The sequence below is a fragment of the Onychomys torridus genome, chromosome 2 (assembly GCF_903995425.1).
Source record: "Onychomys torridus chromosome 2, mOncTor1.1, whole genome shotgun sequence".
NCBI lineage: Eukaryota > Metazoa > Chordata > Mammalia > Rodentia > Cricetidae > Onychomys > Onychomys torridus.
In genome coordinates, this window is record NC_050444.1 from 68953000 (window position 1) to 68969023 (window position 16024).

General features: G+C 38.2%; 1 protein-coding gene across 1 annotated transcript in view; it reads right to left on the reverse strand.

The window, feature by feature from the left end:
* The window catches only part of Erp44 (endoplasmic reticulum protein 44), a 97428-nt gene that overhangs the window by 31304 nt on the left and 50100 nt on the right, over positions 1 to 16024 (reverse strand). The gene's annotated exons all lie outside the window — the stretch shown is intronic.

Genomic DNA, 16024 nt, shown 5'->3' on the forward strand with positions numbered 1-16024 from the left:
CTGGTTATCAGAATCAGGCTCTGGACGCACAGCCTGGACTTAAATTCTGACTCTACTGTCTGTGTGAATCTTAAAAGTGCATAAACTGTGATGTCCTCACTTTTCATGTTACAGTAAGGATAATTTCTATTACAATAAGGTTGTTATATGAATTAAATTAGAAAATGCAAAAAACATGTCATAGTAAGTGAATAAAAAGAAAGCAACAATAATTATATCTTCACAGCATACAAGCTAGGAAGAGGGCAATAAGCAGGAAGTAAATTACATTATACACCCCAAGGCCTTTGGAGTGCTCAGGAAGAGGCAGCAGTACTTATAATATTTGCTAAGTTAAGGCTGCAGTGTTTTCTCCATAGGACAAGCATTTAGAGAATATTAAAGGAATATTAGAGATTAAAGTTGGAGCATGAGTTCTCAAAAGAGACAGTGGATAAAAGCCAATATGTAATTTAGATCACATAATACTCGGGTAAAATCCATGGAGGATTTATAAGGAGGATCACAATTCATTACCAAAGTTCTTTAAATCTGAATTATTAACACAAGGTCTACATATTTAACAAAGCCAATAACCGCCTGGTTTAGAAGCTGATCACTTGAAAGCAGAATCAGAACATCCATGAGCTACAAGCTCTTCTTAGGTGGCAAACAGTTAGAGGGTATGTTTCTGAGCCCTGTGGGTGAGGAATGACTGCGGCAACACTGGAGAGTGCCTCACAACAAGTATGCGCTCTAAAGACGCAGAGGCACCTGTAATAACATAAAGAGTGTGTGGCTAAGTCACAAGAAAAGGACCTTCCTGTCAAAACACATTCCTCTCCAGCACACTATGCATAACATATGACAAAGGAACATGATATATAAATACAATGGAGTTTTTCATTAAAATGCTTTTCAAACTGATGAAGCAATGCTGTTGTCTAGAGAATTGAAAATACCTCTTTTAAAGTTATAATTTTCCCAAGTATCTCCCAGAGACTGGTTTAATTAAAGATGGGCACTCATAATATGAATTACTGGGCTATTACATAAAGGAATGAGAACACTGTATATTTCTAAAGTGAATACTCAGCATACACTATAAAGTAAAAAAAAAACAGCCAGATGTGAAAGCCTAAGAAATGTGGGGGAGAAATATAAGTGCATATATGTGTACAAACACACACATATGTATGTCCCAGCTTATACATTTGCCCCTATTCTACCTCCAAAGGAGACAAAAATAAAAGAGATCACCAGTGAGGAAAATTTAGATTTCATTCCCCCACCCCCCCCCCCCGAGTCAGGGTTTCTCTGTGTTGTTTGGTGCCTGTCCTGGATCTTGCTCTATAAACCAGGCTGGCCTCAAACTCACAGAGATCCACCTGGCTCTGCATCCGGAGTGCTGGGATTAAAGGCATGCACCACCACTGCCCAGCTAGATTTCATTCATACACTTTGGTTTTACAGTTCTGACGCTGAAACTATGCAAATATTTAACATGAATATAAAAATGTTTAAAGCATTAATACCAGTATCGTTGCTTTGAAATTTAATATTTGATAAAGGTCACTAAGAATCAAGAGTTTCAGCCTAAGGGAGTAAAATATAAAACTGACAAATACTTTATGCTATTGGCCTGGGCAAAAATTTCTTTGGATGAGACTTCAGAAGTATAGGCAAGAAGAGCAAAGCTAGACAAATGGGATTATCTCAAACTAAAAAGCTTCTATACAGCAAAGGAAATAGTCTTTAGAATACAGAGACAATCTATTGACTGGAAAATATCTGTAAAGTAACAATGAACAGTCAACACGTAAAACTTTACACAGAATTCAAACAAGTATACTGCAAAAGTACAAAGAACTCAATTTAAAAATGGGTAAAAGTTATTTGGAAGTACCTGGGGAAAAAAAGTCAGTATCATCAGAGAAATATAACTCAAATCCACAAGGAGAGGCTGAGAAACAGCATAATGGCAGAGAACCTGTCTAGTCTAGCATGGCCCCAGCAACACACACAGGAAAGGACACGTGGCGCACGCCTGTAATCTCAGCACTTGGGAGGCAGAGGCAGGCGGATCTTTGTGAGTTCGAGGCCAGCCTGGTCTACCAAGCGAGTTCCCAGGAAAGGCGCAAAGCAACACAGAGAAACCCTGAAACCTTGTCTCGAAAAACCAAAAAAAAACCAAAACAAAAAACAAAACAAAACACAGGAAAGGACACAAACATCACCCACTCCAATTAGACTGACTCTTAACAAAAAGACAAAGACAGTAAGTGCTGGTGAGGAGGTGGAAAAGGGGAACTTGTGCACTACTTTTGGTGAGACTGAAAGAGCTGAAAGAATCATATGGACAACAGTGTGAAGTTCCTCAGAAAATTCAAGAGAGAATATGACATGAAGAACCTCTCAGTTCTGCTCCTGGGCATCCAAAGGTACAGTCAGAATGTTGTCAAGAGATCACACTCCTATGTTTGCAAAAGCACTGGTCACAACACTCAAGACCGAACCACCTAAATGCCTATTCCAGTCACTGATGAATGAAAAGAGAGAGAGAGAGAGAGAGAGAGAGAGAGAGAGAGAAACAAACTGCTGTGCAACTATAAAAATAATTACATCTTGTCATTTGTTACAACATGAATAAACGTAGAAGGTTTAAGTGGCATGAACCAAGCACAAAACAGCATGACCTCAACCATATATGGAATCTTAAAAAAAAAAAAAAAATTTAAAAAAAAAAGGAGGCTGCTTTTAGAAAGAGAGTGTAATGACAATTGCTGGAGATCAAGGTGACGAAGAGGCCAGGGAGAAACGAAAAATGCTTGCCAGAGAATACATAATCACACTTACAAGGAATAAATCCAAATATTCTTGTACATCAAGGTAACGATAGTTAATGATGACATGCTAAAATCTGCAAATAGGATGTGTGTGCTATGTGCTTTTACCATAAAAATTACAACTATGACAAGCTATAAATTTGTAAGTGGCCTTTAACTATTCGGGTGTATATACTTCAAAACAAGTTATATACAATAAAAATATTGCTATTTATTAATTCTTCAGAATAAATAAAACATCTTAAAGGCAGAGGAAGCAGAAGATGGACATGCCATACTGAGATAAGGTACCTAGCCTCCTGGTAGAACATAGATAAAAATATGGATTAATTTAAGTTGTAAGAGCTAGTTAGTAACATGCCTAAGCTATCAACCAAGCATTTATAATTAATAATAAGTCTCTGTATTGTTATTTGGGAGTGCTGCTGGGTATGTTTTTACTTCCACAGAAAATGAGAGACTGTAGATTCATTCCAAGTTGATATGGATCAGGTTTGATTGAAAAAGACCTCCTGAAAATCCTGGCTATAGACATAAAGAAATAAACCTAGAAAAACTACAAAACATGTGATATATATTTTAACTGCTCAAACATAAAACAAAAAAATTATCCTTGGCTAACTTGTATACAACACATAGTCTATACTTTATTAATGAAGATATGTATGTTACCTTTAAAAGTTTATATATTTTCAGAGCAAGGGGACCAAACATTAATGAAAACAAATGGCTTAGGTGATCCAGCATCTCAGAATGCCTCGGTTACAGTTTCCTCAAATTCTGCATCCAGAACAGCTTCAAGGCTGCTGGCTGACATGGTCCAGCCTCATAAGCTACTCCAGTCTAGACTTAACCATTACCCTAAATTTTCTCAAGGTTCCCCCAAAGATGCCAGAACTTTCAAACAGTAAGACACAGTTCACAGGGAACAATACCCACATTCCCAAAATATTGATTTTAGATGTTTGTTATCACTTAAAGGAGTTAGTTACAAGTTGTTATTGGTCATAGGAAAAAAGCTAAACAAAGAAGTTAAATTCAAAGATCTCTTTCTAAAAGGAAAAATGATGAAATAAAAGGTTAGATTATTGAATCTGCCTTAATCTAAAAAACATTTTACCAGCATGGTATGAATTTGGGTTTATTAATATAAATTTAAAGTTATTTTTGATATATATATATATATATATATATATATATATATATATATATATATATATTCTACTCTTCTTTGGCGTATTGTGTTTATGGAGTTCATTTAAAAATGTAATGTATAATTAAGAAATACAGGTTAATAGCTATCTATAATAAACTTGTAGTCATATTAGGTATGTTTTCAAGGTTAAACAGATATATTTAGATAGATAGATAATATTCAAACACTTCAAAAACCTACAGAATATGGCATTTAAGGTGTTTAATGACCAGATACATCTGCTCATGGCAGCACCACTTTACTTCAAAGAAGATGGTGGGCATTAAAGAACCCACTGTATGGAGTTTGCTTTCTTTATGGCAAAAGGTAGCCATTTGGGGAAAAAACAAAAAAAAACCTTCCCTTGCCTCAATTACTGACAGTATGCTGTCAAAACTACACCAGCAGGAAGCAAAAGAAAGCATTGCCAAATTTTTCCAAGATAACATAGGACAGTCTTTCAAAATTCCCTGCTCCTCAAAAATGTCTGTCAGATATAATAGGCCTGTAGTCCAAAGTTGGATGCCCCAACACTGCAGAAGAACTCTGAGTGACTGTCCAGGCACCAGATGTCCCTGTCATTAGGTAACATTATACCCTTCTAGGGTCTTTGATGGAGTTAAAGACTAATAGTTAGACTTAAAGTTTTCCTGAGTTATGATATAAAGTAAATTAAGTATAAAATATTTAGATTCACAAAGATAATAGAATACTGTCTCCAAATTTGCCAAATACAAATGGACTGGATAGCCAGGTGGTGGTGGCACACGCCTTTAATCCTAGCACTTGGGAGGCAGAGGCAGAGGCAGGCAGATCTTTGTGAGTTCGAGGCCAGCCTGGTCTACAGAGTGAGATCCAGGAAAGGTGCAAAGCTACACAGAGAAACCCTGCCTCGAAAAAACAAATGGACTGCATAATGTAACTGCAATTCTTACTTGATAACTGCTTTTGTTGTATATAATTTTGCTATGTTAAAGCTAAAACCTTCCTTTTTAATTAGATAACAAGGGAAATGCTGTAGAATAACCCTTTTTGTACACTGCAAAGTGTTGCTCTCATTGTTAATAAAGAGCTGATGACTAATAGCTAGGCAGTATTTTCAGGGAGAGAGGATACTGGGAGGAAGAAGGGCAGGGAGTCATAGGAGTCTTACAAGTAGCAAGGAGATACAGAGGAAGCAGATGAACATGCCATACTGAGATAGGGTACTGAGCCACATAGTAGAACACAGATAAAAATATGGGTTCAATGAAGTTATAAGAGCTAGTTAGTAAAAAGCCTAAGCTATCGACTGAGCATTTATAATTAATAAGAAGTCTCTCTGTGGTTATTTGGGAGTGAGCTGGTGGTACAGAGCTGATTGGCAGTCCTGACAAAAAACTCTGCTTACAAAAGGATCTCAAACTGCCTTCAAATTTGCTATGTAGCCCAAATTAGCCTTGAACTTATGATCTACCTGCTCGCATGCCCCATTATACCTGGCAAGACCATGAGTTTTTATGACAAACTAGAAGAAAGGTACTTGTAACATACACAAGAAACAAATGATTATACTTATGAAAGAATGTACTTTAAAAGGACCATCAAAAATAAGTGAATTAGCTGGGTGGTGGTAGCACATGCCTTTAATCCAAGGACTTGGGAGGCAAAGGCAGGCTGATCTCTGTGAGTTTGAGGCTAGCCTGGACTACTGAGAGAGTTCCAGGACAGCCAAGGCTACACAGAGAAACTTTGCCTCAACAAACCAAAAATAAATAAATAAACACCTTTTTTTGAAAAGTGAACTAAAGATATTGTTCAATTTATAAAACAAAGATGATCAATAATCAAAAAAGCATGCTCAGTTGTAATCAGGAAGTTATTGATTAACAACTACCAAATGAAATTTTGTCCACCATATTGGTAAAAAAACAAAAAACAAAAACTAAAACCTCAAAATTTAAACTCTACACATATCCTATTATGTACAACTTAAGCATATATACAGTGTTAATAAGGTTAAAATTTGGTGAGTGTCTAAGCTTCCAGCAAGGTGTCAACATTTCTTTTCTTCCCCACAAAAGATTTGGCACTAAGGACATGTGACACCATAAAATGAAATGACTAATCTAATAGAAAGCATTTATTTTTTCATTTGCAATCTAAGAATCAGTTTGAAAATGGACAATAAAAGACACTACTAGAAACAATATGTTTTCAACTGTTTAGAAAATAGTGTTTAATTAATTCATTGAGAATTTCATACAATGTACTTTAATCATTTTCATCCCCCTCCCTAACTCCGCCTAGATTCTCCCTATATCCTACTACAACCAAACTTCATGTGCATGCATGGTCTCCTCTGATTTCTCCTCTTAACTCTCTAAAACTGATAAAACAATGAATGGAATGAAAACTTAATATACTAAAAAAAATAATAATCTATACAGAGCAGACTATAGGAAGATAGAGGGATTCCCGAGGGTCTGAAGTTACAGTAACAGAATTTGAATGCTAGCTAGCCTGTGTGTGGTAACTGGCCAGAAAGCTATGGAGTTGGACTCTCAAAACCTTCACCTAGCAGTAACAGACCACTGTAAGAAGTACTGCAGTACTGGCACAGGCAGCAAGAGCCTGTTTCTATACTCAGTCATTATAACTGTTGGGCTGCCTTAAAAATATGGTTATGAAGAGAAAAACTAATATCTGGAGACTATCAGGAGACTGACTGGTCAATGAATTCATTCTCAAACAACATGCCAGTAGGTATGCTGCACAATGAGGTAACTTCTAATTATTAAGAAGCAAAACCTTTAAAATTACATTGATCAATAATTTCAAGCATAAAGGTGACTTTTTATATGCTTTGGCCAAAAGTGATTTTAAGATAATTACAGCATGACATTTTGACAATGTAACAAAGAATGACTTAAGGGGTATAATAAATGGTTTTTAAAAATTAACTGGATAGCTCAAATGTTAAAGTGGATGTCAGAGGAATTAGAAATTTCAAGAGGTTAATAACGTCCTGATTGGAAAATTAGCATGTTCTTTGCGTCAGTGGTCACTAACTTTTCCTTGACAGACTCTTCCTTCCTCCCTCCCTCACAAACACCCACTAGGGTTCCAAATGGGGAAACTGTGTCATGCCCTTGCCTTATCCATGGCCCACTATTATTATCTACAGAATCAGTCCAAGGAGGCAGATGGTTTCAACAGGAAATCATCACTGTTCAAAATCCAGGAGGACTACTGCTGTTTCCATACCTCTTCTTAAACCATGGTCCCCTAAAACAAACATTCTCCCCCAAGACACACTATCAAAATAAAACCTTAAACAGAAAAATTCAAAATGACCTTGAATCTTGCTGCTCACCTAGAATTCAGGTTCCCTAGGTAATGCAGAAAGCCAGCAAAACTCAAACTACTGCTAGTCACTCCTCTATAGTGCTAAGAACCAGTAACAGCGGTGTGTGAATGTACATGACTGTTTTTTTTATAGTTGCTTATTTTCCAATTATTTTTACTCTGACCAACAAAATTCTGTCCTATTCTCATGAGCCATTTATGGTTTTGCATTCTTTATGCAAGATTTATGTACAGCTCTAATAAAAGCTTCTTAATTTCAAGTAAGCAAGGTTCAAACAACGTTGGAAGACAGATAAGAGTAACTCAGGTATATGGTAGCATACTGTCTAATTCAAGGACAAAGAACTTTCCAAGAAATGCTAAAGGGAGGTTGGATGGTTCTGCACTGACCAACAAACATGAGCGTCCATTCTTAATGCCATACAGACTCTAGCCACTGGAGGTCAGCAGAGAACCTCGTCCCACCAGGGGCAGACTGGACCTTCCAGATTCAAGGCAGCATTTCTACCACAAGGATGTATTCTATTCCCACACTCTCAAATGAGGAGACTGTAGTTAGAGTTTTCCTGCCTGGCCCACAGTCAGGACAAATCTCTCTCACCCACCAGGCCCATAGACGCTCAGAACCAACCAAGTAAACACACAGAAACTTACATTGTTTACAAACTGTATGGCCGTGGCAGGCTTCTTGTTATCTACTTCTTCTATCTTAAATTAACCCATTTCTATTAATCTATACTTTGCCACATTGCTCGTGGCTTACCATTACCTTACATCTTCCTTGTCATGGCAGTGGCTGGCTTTATCTCTCCACCCCAGCCTTTACTTCCCAGAATTCTCGTCTCTCTTGTCCCGCCTATACTTCCTGCCTGGCCACTGGACAAACAGCATTTTATTTATACAGAGCGATATCCACAGCACTTCCCCTTTACTTTTTTTTTTTAAAAGGAAGGTTTTAACTTTTACATAGTAAAATTACATATAACAAAACAATTATCAAGCAAGAATTACAGTTACAATATTAAAGAAGATATCCTATCTATCTTATATTTGTGAGTCTAAGGTTTTATATCTAACTTATCTTTTATCATATTTGAGGAAATTATAACTATCTACTCTTCAACCACATCAAAGACCTCAGAAGGATATGATATTACCTGAGAACCGGGAGAAGGATGTAAGCAACTTTCGGGAGTCTTGTAAGGTAGACAGAGACAGCTGGCAGCCTGGACAGTCACCTAATGTTCCTTTGAAAAGTTGGGGCATTTGTCTTCAGCCCACAGGGCTAGAGTCTCTTGGTCACTTCTCTCAGTGTCCTGTAGAATGTCTGGCAGTTTCCTCTGAGAAGCAGGAACCTGAAGGACCATTTTGTCAAGCAAAGTTCAGTGGTCACCTTTCTATGGGTCCTGCATGACCAGTCAATCAAGCAGTCCAGGCAAGAACAGTTTCTTGCCCAAATGGCTATTTTTGCCAAAGTGAAGATAAACTCCATATGAAGTGTCTTCAATGCTCATCCTCCTCTCTGAAGTAAATAGGTGCTGCCAGGAGCAGACATGTCTCACTGTCCAGAAAGTCTAAATTTTAAAAATATTTTAAATGCCATATTCTGTAGACCTTTGAAGTGTTTGAAGATTACCTGTCTATCTGAAATATATCTATGCATACCTAGAAAAATTAACTAACATGGCTACGAGTATGATTGTCATAGATGACTAATCATTAATCTATTTTTAATTATCCATTACAATTTTAATGAGCTGTACAAACATAATACCTTAAACAAGAGTAGAAATATACACACAGTATAACAAAATTAACTTTGTATCAATAGACTAAAATCTATACCAATGAAAAACATTTTAAACAAGCTATTGCTCTTTAAAAGTAAGTTCATTAATCTCCCCTTTTATCCTATTATATCTATATCATACTATCTTTTATTCTTTAGAAAGAGATCACATTTATAATCAACCTGCTTTAAATAAAAATACTGTTTTTTTTTTCTGTCCCACACCAGAGGGCTCTTCTGATTTGGGACATAAAAATCTCTTAACCTTTTCTTTTAGCAATATGTCTGGGTTTAGAGAAGGAATGAGCCAATTCCATCTCCAAAACCAGCTTGACAATTTTGGGAAATTGGGCGTAGTTTCTCTTACTACTTCCTGCTGGAGGGGGGCGCTGTATCTTATGGAAACATAAAGAAAATTTTAGGATTATGGAGTAGTCCGTGAGGGTAAACCTCTGAGCCAGTTGCCTTGAAACCATTCTGGATGTTGGACCATCTGGGCCATTGTGTCATTGGAGACCTTTCATGTGGTCTTGGCTGATCAAACCTGATGTATCTTAATCTGGAACAAATCCACAGCCTCTGGCTTTCTGTGGAAACAAAAGCAGAGACTCTTTTCCAAAGCAACAAATCCTTATATCCAAATTTTGAAGTCAAGGTACCTTTAAAATTTACATATGTGTTTAACTCAACAGCTTTTACGATCAAATCTTTTTCTGTAGTTAAAAATTCCAAAGACAACACAAACCAGATTCTCTGTGTAATATCCATCCATCTTTGTAAGACTGAAATGCCACTATGGCTGCTGGCTCCGCCCACCTCAGCTTCCCAACATGGCGGTGGTACAATTTACCTCCAGCTCTGGGTCTGGAGCTATGTGTACCATCAACTATCAGAAGCATTTCTATCAAAGCAGTGCATAGCCCAGAAACCTTTTTTTTTTTTTTTTTTTTTTTTTTTTTTTTAAACTAGCAAAGGCTAAATCCACCATGCAGCAGAGTAAAGTGCCGCTTGTAGACTCCTCATTCCCGCCACACTAACAGGTCAGATGCACACGCCAGGAACCCGCCACAGTAGCTCAAACCAGCAGGCTGCTGCTAACTTGAGAAAGACAACTAGACAGCTGTTTTTACTTCCATTTTGGAATCTTTTTTGTCAGGTTTTAGGTGGAAACTCTTGCCAACACGTTGGACACCATTTGTAGTTGGAGAGCTTCTCTCCAGGTGCCACCAAGCCCTGTTAGTCCAACAACCCACTTGTAAAATAAACACATATTTATATTATTTAAACTGTTTGGCCATTAGCTCAGGTCTACCATTATCTAGCTCTTACTCTTATATTTAGCCCATTTCTATTAATCTATACTTTGCCACGTGGCTCGTGGCTTACCAATACCTTATCTCTTTCTTGTCATGGCAGCAGCTGGTAGTTATCTCCCTCCCCAGCCTTCACTTCACAGAATTCTCTTCTCTCTTGTCCCGCCTATACTTCCTACCTGGCCACTGGCCAAACAGCATTTTATTTACACAGAGCAATATCCACAGCAGGAGACTCTAGGTGATATGTGATCATATTCCACAATGGAGGCAAGGGTATGTTTGACATGTGCATACATGTACACACATGCATGTATAAAGTGTGCGTGAATGACAAAAATTTTGGAAAATAAACTAAAGAAAAGAGAATCCCTTGCAATCCAGCCACCACTCTTATTTCTAGCCTCTATAGAAAAACCACTATTGATATTTTAGATTCTATCTTGCTGATTTTGAATAAAACCTATTTAACTAGCAGTGACATATTTTTTTTGGTAATAAAATAATTTTATTTTTTTCACAAAATACGATAAAACCAAAATTATCACATCAACATTGGACAAAGAAAACCAACAGAAGGAAAAGAGCCCCAAGAGAAGTCACAAAAATCAGAGACCCACTTGTTTACATGTTCAGGAGTCCCAAAAAAAATACTAAACCGAAAGCTATTTTATATATACAGAGGACCTGGTGCAGACTGGTGTCAGCCCTATTCTCGCTGCTTCAGCCTCTGTGATTTCATGAGCTTGGCTCAGTTGGTTTTGAGGGCCTTGTTCTCCTAGTATCCTCTATCTCCTCTGGCTCTTACACTCTCTGCCTCCTCTTCTGTGGGATTTCCTGAGCTCTGAGGGGAGGGATTTGATGAATACATCCTATTTAGAGCTTTGTGTTCCAAGGTCTCACTCTCTGTGTAATATCTGATTTTGAGTCTCCGTATCTGTTCCCATTTGCTACAGGAGGAGGCAATAACCACACAAGTCACTAAACATGGAGAGGGCAAGCTGATGCCTCTAGAGAAACTACCCCTACATTCTAATGTCTTCGGTACAGGAAGGTACTCTGTAGGCTACCAAAAGAGACTTGTAAACACAAAACTAGCTACAAACCTTTTGATCTACAATTGGTCCTAACTGCACATGTTAGGGCAATGGTGGCACAAAGCTTGTGGGAGTGACCAACTGATGCCTGACTTGACTTAAGGCTCACTCCATGAGATGGAACCTATACCTGATACTGCTTTGGTGACCAAAACACAGAGACCAGATAACCCAGAGAGACCTAGGGTAAAACTACTGTTTTAAAAACAAAAAAACAAAAACAAAAACAAAAAACTAAACAATGAAATCACCCCTAATGATATTCTGCTATACTCATAGATCAATGCCTTACTCAGCCAGCATCAGAGAATTTCTCATTTCTTGCAATGAGTCCTAAAGTTCAAACTCGGGTTATCAGGCTTGAAAGCAAAGACTTTTATTCACTGAGCCATTTCTCTAGCCCTGAATCAAATAATTCTTATGAATCCTATTGCACTGGGTGGCAAGGTATATGGATTCTGTGTAGACAGAGGTTTGGAAATCCTTATCACTCAATAGTTGTGAGGGAATCTGAAATGTTAGTAACACAGGACAGTATTTCCTTTTCTTCCATGTTAAACAGTCATTGTTGGAGTTGTGATTATGTTTCCTACATGGAGACTCTTGCAATTTTCTTTCACTTCCTTGCTTGGAAAGAGTGTGTCTCCATGTCGGTGCCTGGAAATTGAAAGGTTCACGTTATTCTGTGCTAATAGAGGGAATAGGGCCAATTAGGTGCAGTGACATATTTCAACTGAGAACAAAGTAAATTCTCAGGTTGGTCAAACAGGAAAGTGTTGACATAAAACTTATGTCCGTCGGTTGGGTTTCAGCACATTGCAGGGTAAAGAGCTGAGTAAAAATTCCTTAATCAATTGTTCTTTATAATCAATGATGAGTTGGATTTGGAGGAATACAGAAGAAAATACTTCTATATACTGTTGGGAGAACTGAAATAATCTATTTAAAGGACTAAACAGTGTTCTGTTAGATGCCAGCTACTTACTGGTAGACATTCGATCATTTTCTCATTTATTAAGTAACAACAAGTGAACAACTATACCTGCTAGGTTTCAGTGCTGGGAAAGACCACTACAGAGATAAGGTCCATATTCTTGCAGGACTCACATTTTATTTATTTGATTGAGACAATGTTTCCTAGGCTGGCCTGGAATTCCTGATCTTGACCAAACTGGCCTTGAACCTACAGAGATTCACCGGCCTTTGCCTCCGAAATGCTGAGGTTTGTATTTTATTACTGTCGTTGCTATCACCATTACTGATGTAACTACTTCCAATACAACTTCTGTTTTGGGCCAAACTCTTAGAAGAGCCTTAACATCCCTAACATATAGCATCCACACCAGAAACATGTTGCAGTTTGCCCCTCAGTGCAGTATAAGAAGCTAAGACTCCTGCCACCCTGCCTAAGGGGTAAACAATAGCATCGATCCCAATCAAGTCCTCCAGACTGAGAAGGAAGAGGGTAACTCAGAATGATGGCAAGAAAAAAATGACCTGACATCCCGCTCTTAAGCAGGATCCTGTTCTTCTGTCAGCTCCGGACAAAACAGCTGGACTAAGCACAGTTCCTGTCTCTTTTTTAGCAGCCATGTAGTGTTGTTGGTTTACTCATTTTTTTCGGGGGGGGGGGGGAGCACCCAGCTCCCAAGTAATTCACACACAGAGGCTTATTATGAATGCCTGGCCTTAGTTTGGCTTAGTTTCTTGCCAGCTTTCCTTAAAGTAGCTTATCCCATTTATTTTTTGTCTCTGGGCCTTTCCTGTTCTCTTATTTCTGCATTTCTTATTTCTTACTCCATTAATGGTTGTGTAGCTGGGTGGCTGGCTCCTGATGTCCTCCTCCTTCTCTAGGTCCTACCTTCTCCTTCTATATAGACTCTGCCAGCCAGCCCCACCCATCCTTTCTCCTGCCTTGCTATTGGCCAGTTCTTTATTGAACCATCAGTGTTTTACACAGGCACAGTAACACAGCTTCACAGAGTTAAATTCAACATAAACAAAAACAACACATCTTAAAATATTCTACTACATTTTCCCCCTTTGTCTAAATAAAAATAAAGGTTTTAACTTTAACACAGTAGGACTATACACAATAACAATTATCAAGTAAGGATTATATTCACAATATTCTGTCCATTTGTAGTTAGCATATTCAGAAAATTAATCCATTATCTATCCTATCTTAATGAATCCAAAATTTTATACCTAATGTACTTTCTATCATAACTGAGGAAAACTGCAACTATAACTATTCAACCCCATCAAAGACCCAGAAGGATGTAATATTGCCTAACAGAGACATCTGGCTGCCTGGACAGTCACCCACAATTCCTCTACAACATTGGGGAATCCATCTTCAGCATACAGGCCTAGAGTATCTGGCAGACTTTTCTCTGAAGCAGGAATTTTGAAGGACTGTTCTGCCTTGTTTTGGCAAAGTTCAACAGTCTTTTTCCTGTGTGTGCAGCAAGTTCAGTTTGCTAGCACATTGTCAGTAATCAAAGGCAAGAAGTTTCTTTGCCTGGGGGCTAACCTTGCCACAGTGAAAGCAAACCTAATACGGAGTTTCTACAATGTCCATCATCTTCTCTGAAGTGAATTGGTGCTGCTAAAATCAGATGTGTCTCATTGTCACGAAAAACCTTCAGTTAACAAAACATTTTAAATGCCATATTCTATAGATTTTTGAAGTTACTTGAAGACCATCTATCTAAAATATACCTATTTAACCTAGAAACTATAGCTAACATATCTACAAATTTGATTGTTATAAATGACTAACCACTAACCTGTTTCCTGATTATGCGATATAGTTTATAATAACAGCTTTCAAAAATTAGAATTTTACCTTATATTTTTAAATAAACTGCATAGGTACAATACTTTAAAAAAAGAATAGAAACATATATACAATATGTTGTAACAAGAATAACCTTAAATTTTTAGCAATATACAAAAATCCTTTAAACAAAAGTAGAAACATATACAGTGTAATAAAAATAACTTTAAATTTGTATCAATATTCTGTACTCCCCTAAATAATAACAAACATCCATGACCCACCAAATAACCAAAAGCCACACACCCCTCCCCCAACTCTTGGGAATGTGGGTGTGGTTTTCTCCATCCTTCTTCGTGCTGAGAGAAAATTTTGAGATATTGACCTGGGAAGACCAGTAGTAACCTTTGCTGATAGATATCACCTGTCAAGTTTCAGGAGGTCTTGCCTGATCAAACCTGATCCATATTAACCCTAAAGGAATCCACAGCCTCTCATCTCCTGTGGGAACAAAACTCTAAAGCATTTTTGATTTCCATTTGACAAATATATTCTTTTACTTTTTAAGTTAAGGCATTCCTAAAGTATACAGGCTGATTTATTTCAACAGTCCCTCTTTCAATTCCAGGCCTCTTTGCAGCTGTTCTTTGTTTTTCAACAATCAAATAATTCAAAATAAACACAACATACAGGCTCTGGGTATTTCCCATCTTACGTGGCTTTTTTCTTTTATATTACTTTTACTGTCTCTTTTTAAAGTATTCATTTCGTTCTGTGACTGTACCCTTTTTCTTTTCTTAAGTCTATGTACATTGTCAGACACACTGTAACCTGGTTAGAGGTTTTTCCATCTGGATCTCTTTTACTGTGCATCTCTAGTCTTTTCTGACCACAGGGGCAAACTTTAGCCTGCTAAGGTACACCTGGATTCTCTGCTTGCAGCCCTCAGCTGGCTCTGCCCGCTTCTCTGCCATGAAGGCCAAGTGTGAAACTTGCAGCCGGTCAGAGGTTTGTCTGAGCAGGACCTGCACTCAGCCTTCCAAGAGTTCTAGAGTGCCCATGCTGGCGCTGGGGCAGACGATTTTACTTAGTGTCTGTTTCTACTTAAGGTACTAGCTGCTCAAAGGGCTCTGTGACCCACAGAAACTGTCCGGCCAAAACTATTAAAGGAGCCCTGTCCCTTTGTGTTGTTGTTCAGCTTTCTCTCAGGCTCTAGCTGAATATTTGAGCCCCAAGTTGGTACCCCAAATTGTTGTCCTTCTTTAAATTGTTGATGCCTTTTACGCCACAGCTATCTGAATCAGCAACTGCAACTCCACAGCGGTTAGACACTGAGGCCACAAAGGTTAGACATCTAGGCCACAAAGGCCGTAGAGGGAAGTCTGCTCCCTGTGGCTCCGACTCTTGCAAAACTACAAGGGAACTTAACTCAACCTCTCTCCTCTAAAGAACTCAAGATCCTAAGGTAAAGGTGGAATTCTGCTCTACAGAGAGGCTGACCAGCAAGTAGCTCACCTCCTCTCCTTGCTGGCATCCTCCAAAAGGCCCTCATGCTTCTCCTTGCCCCTTCTTATAAACCCTTCTCCACCTGGCTCCTCCCTACTACTTCCTGTCAGCTAGTTGCTGGCAGTCTCCTGACCGCAGGTAAATTTTATTTAATCAAACGCATCTTTGC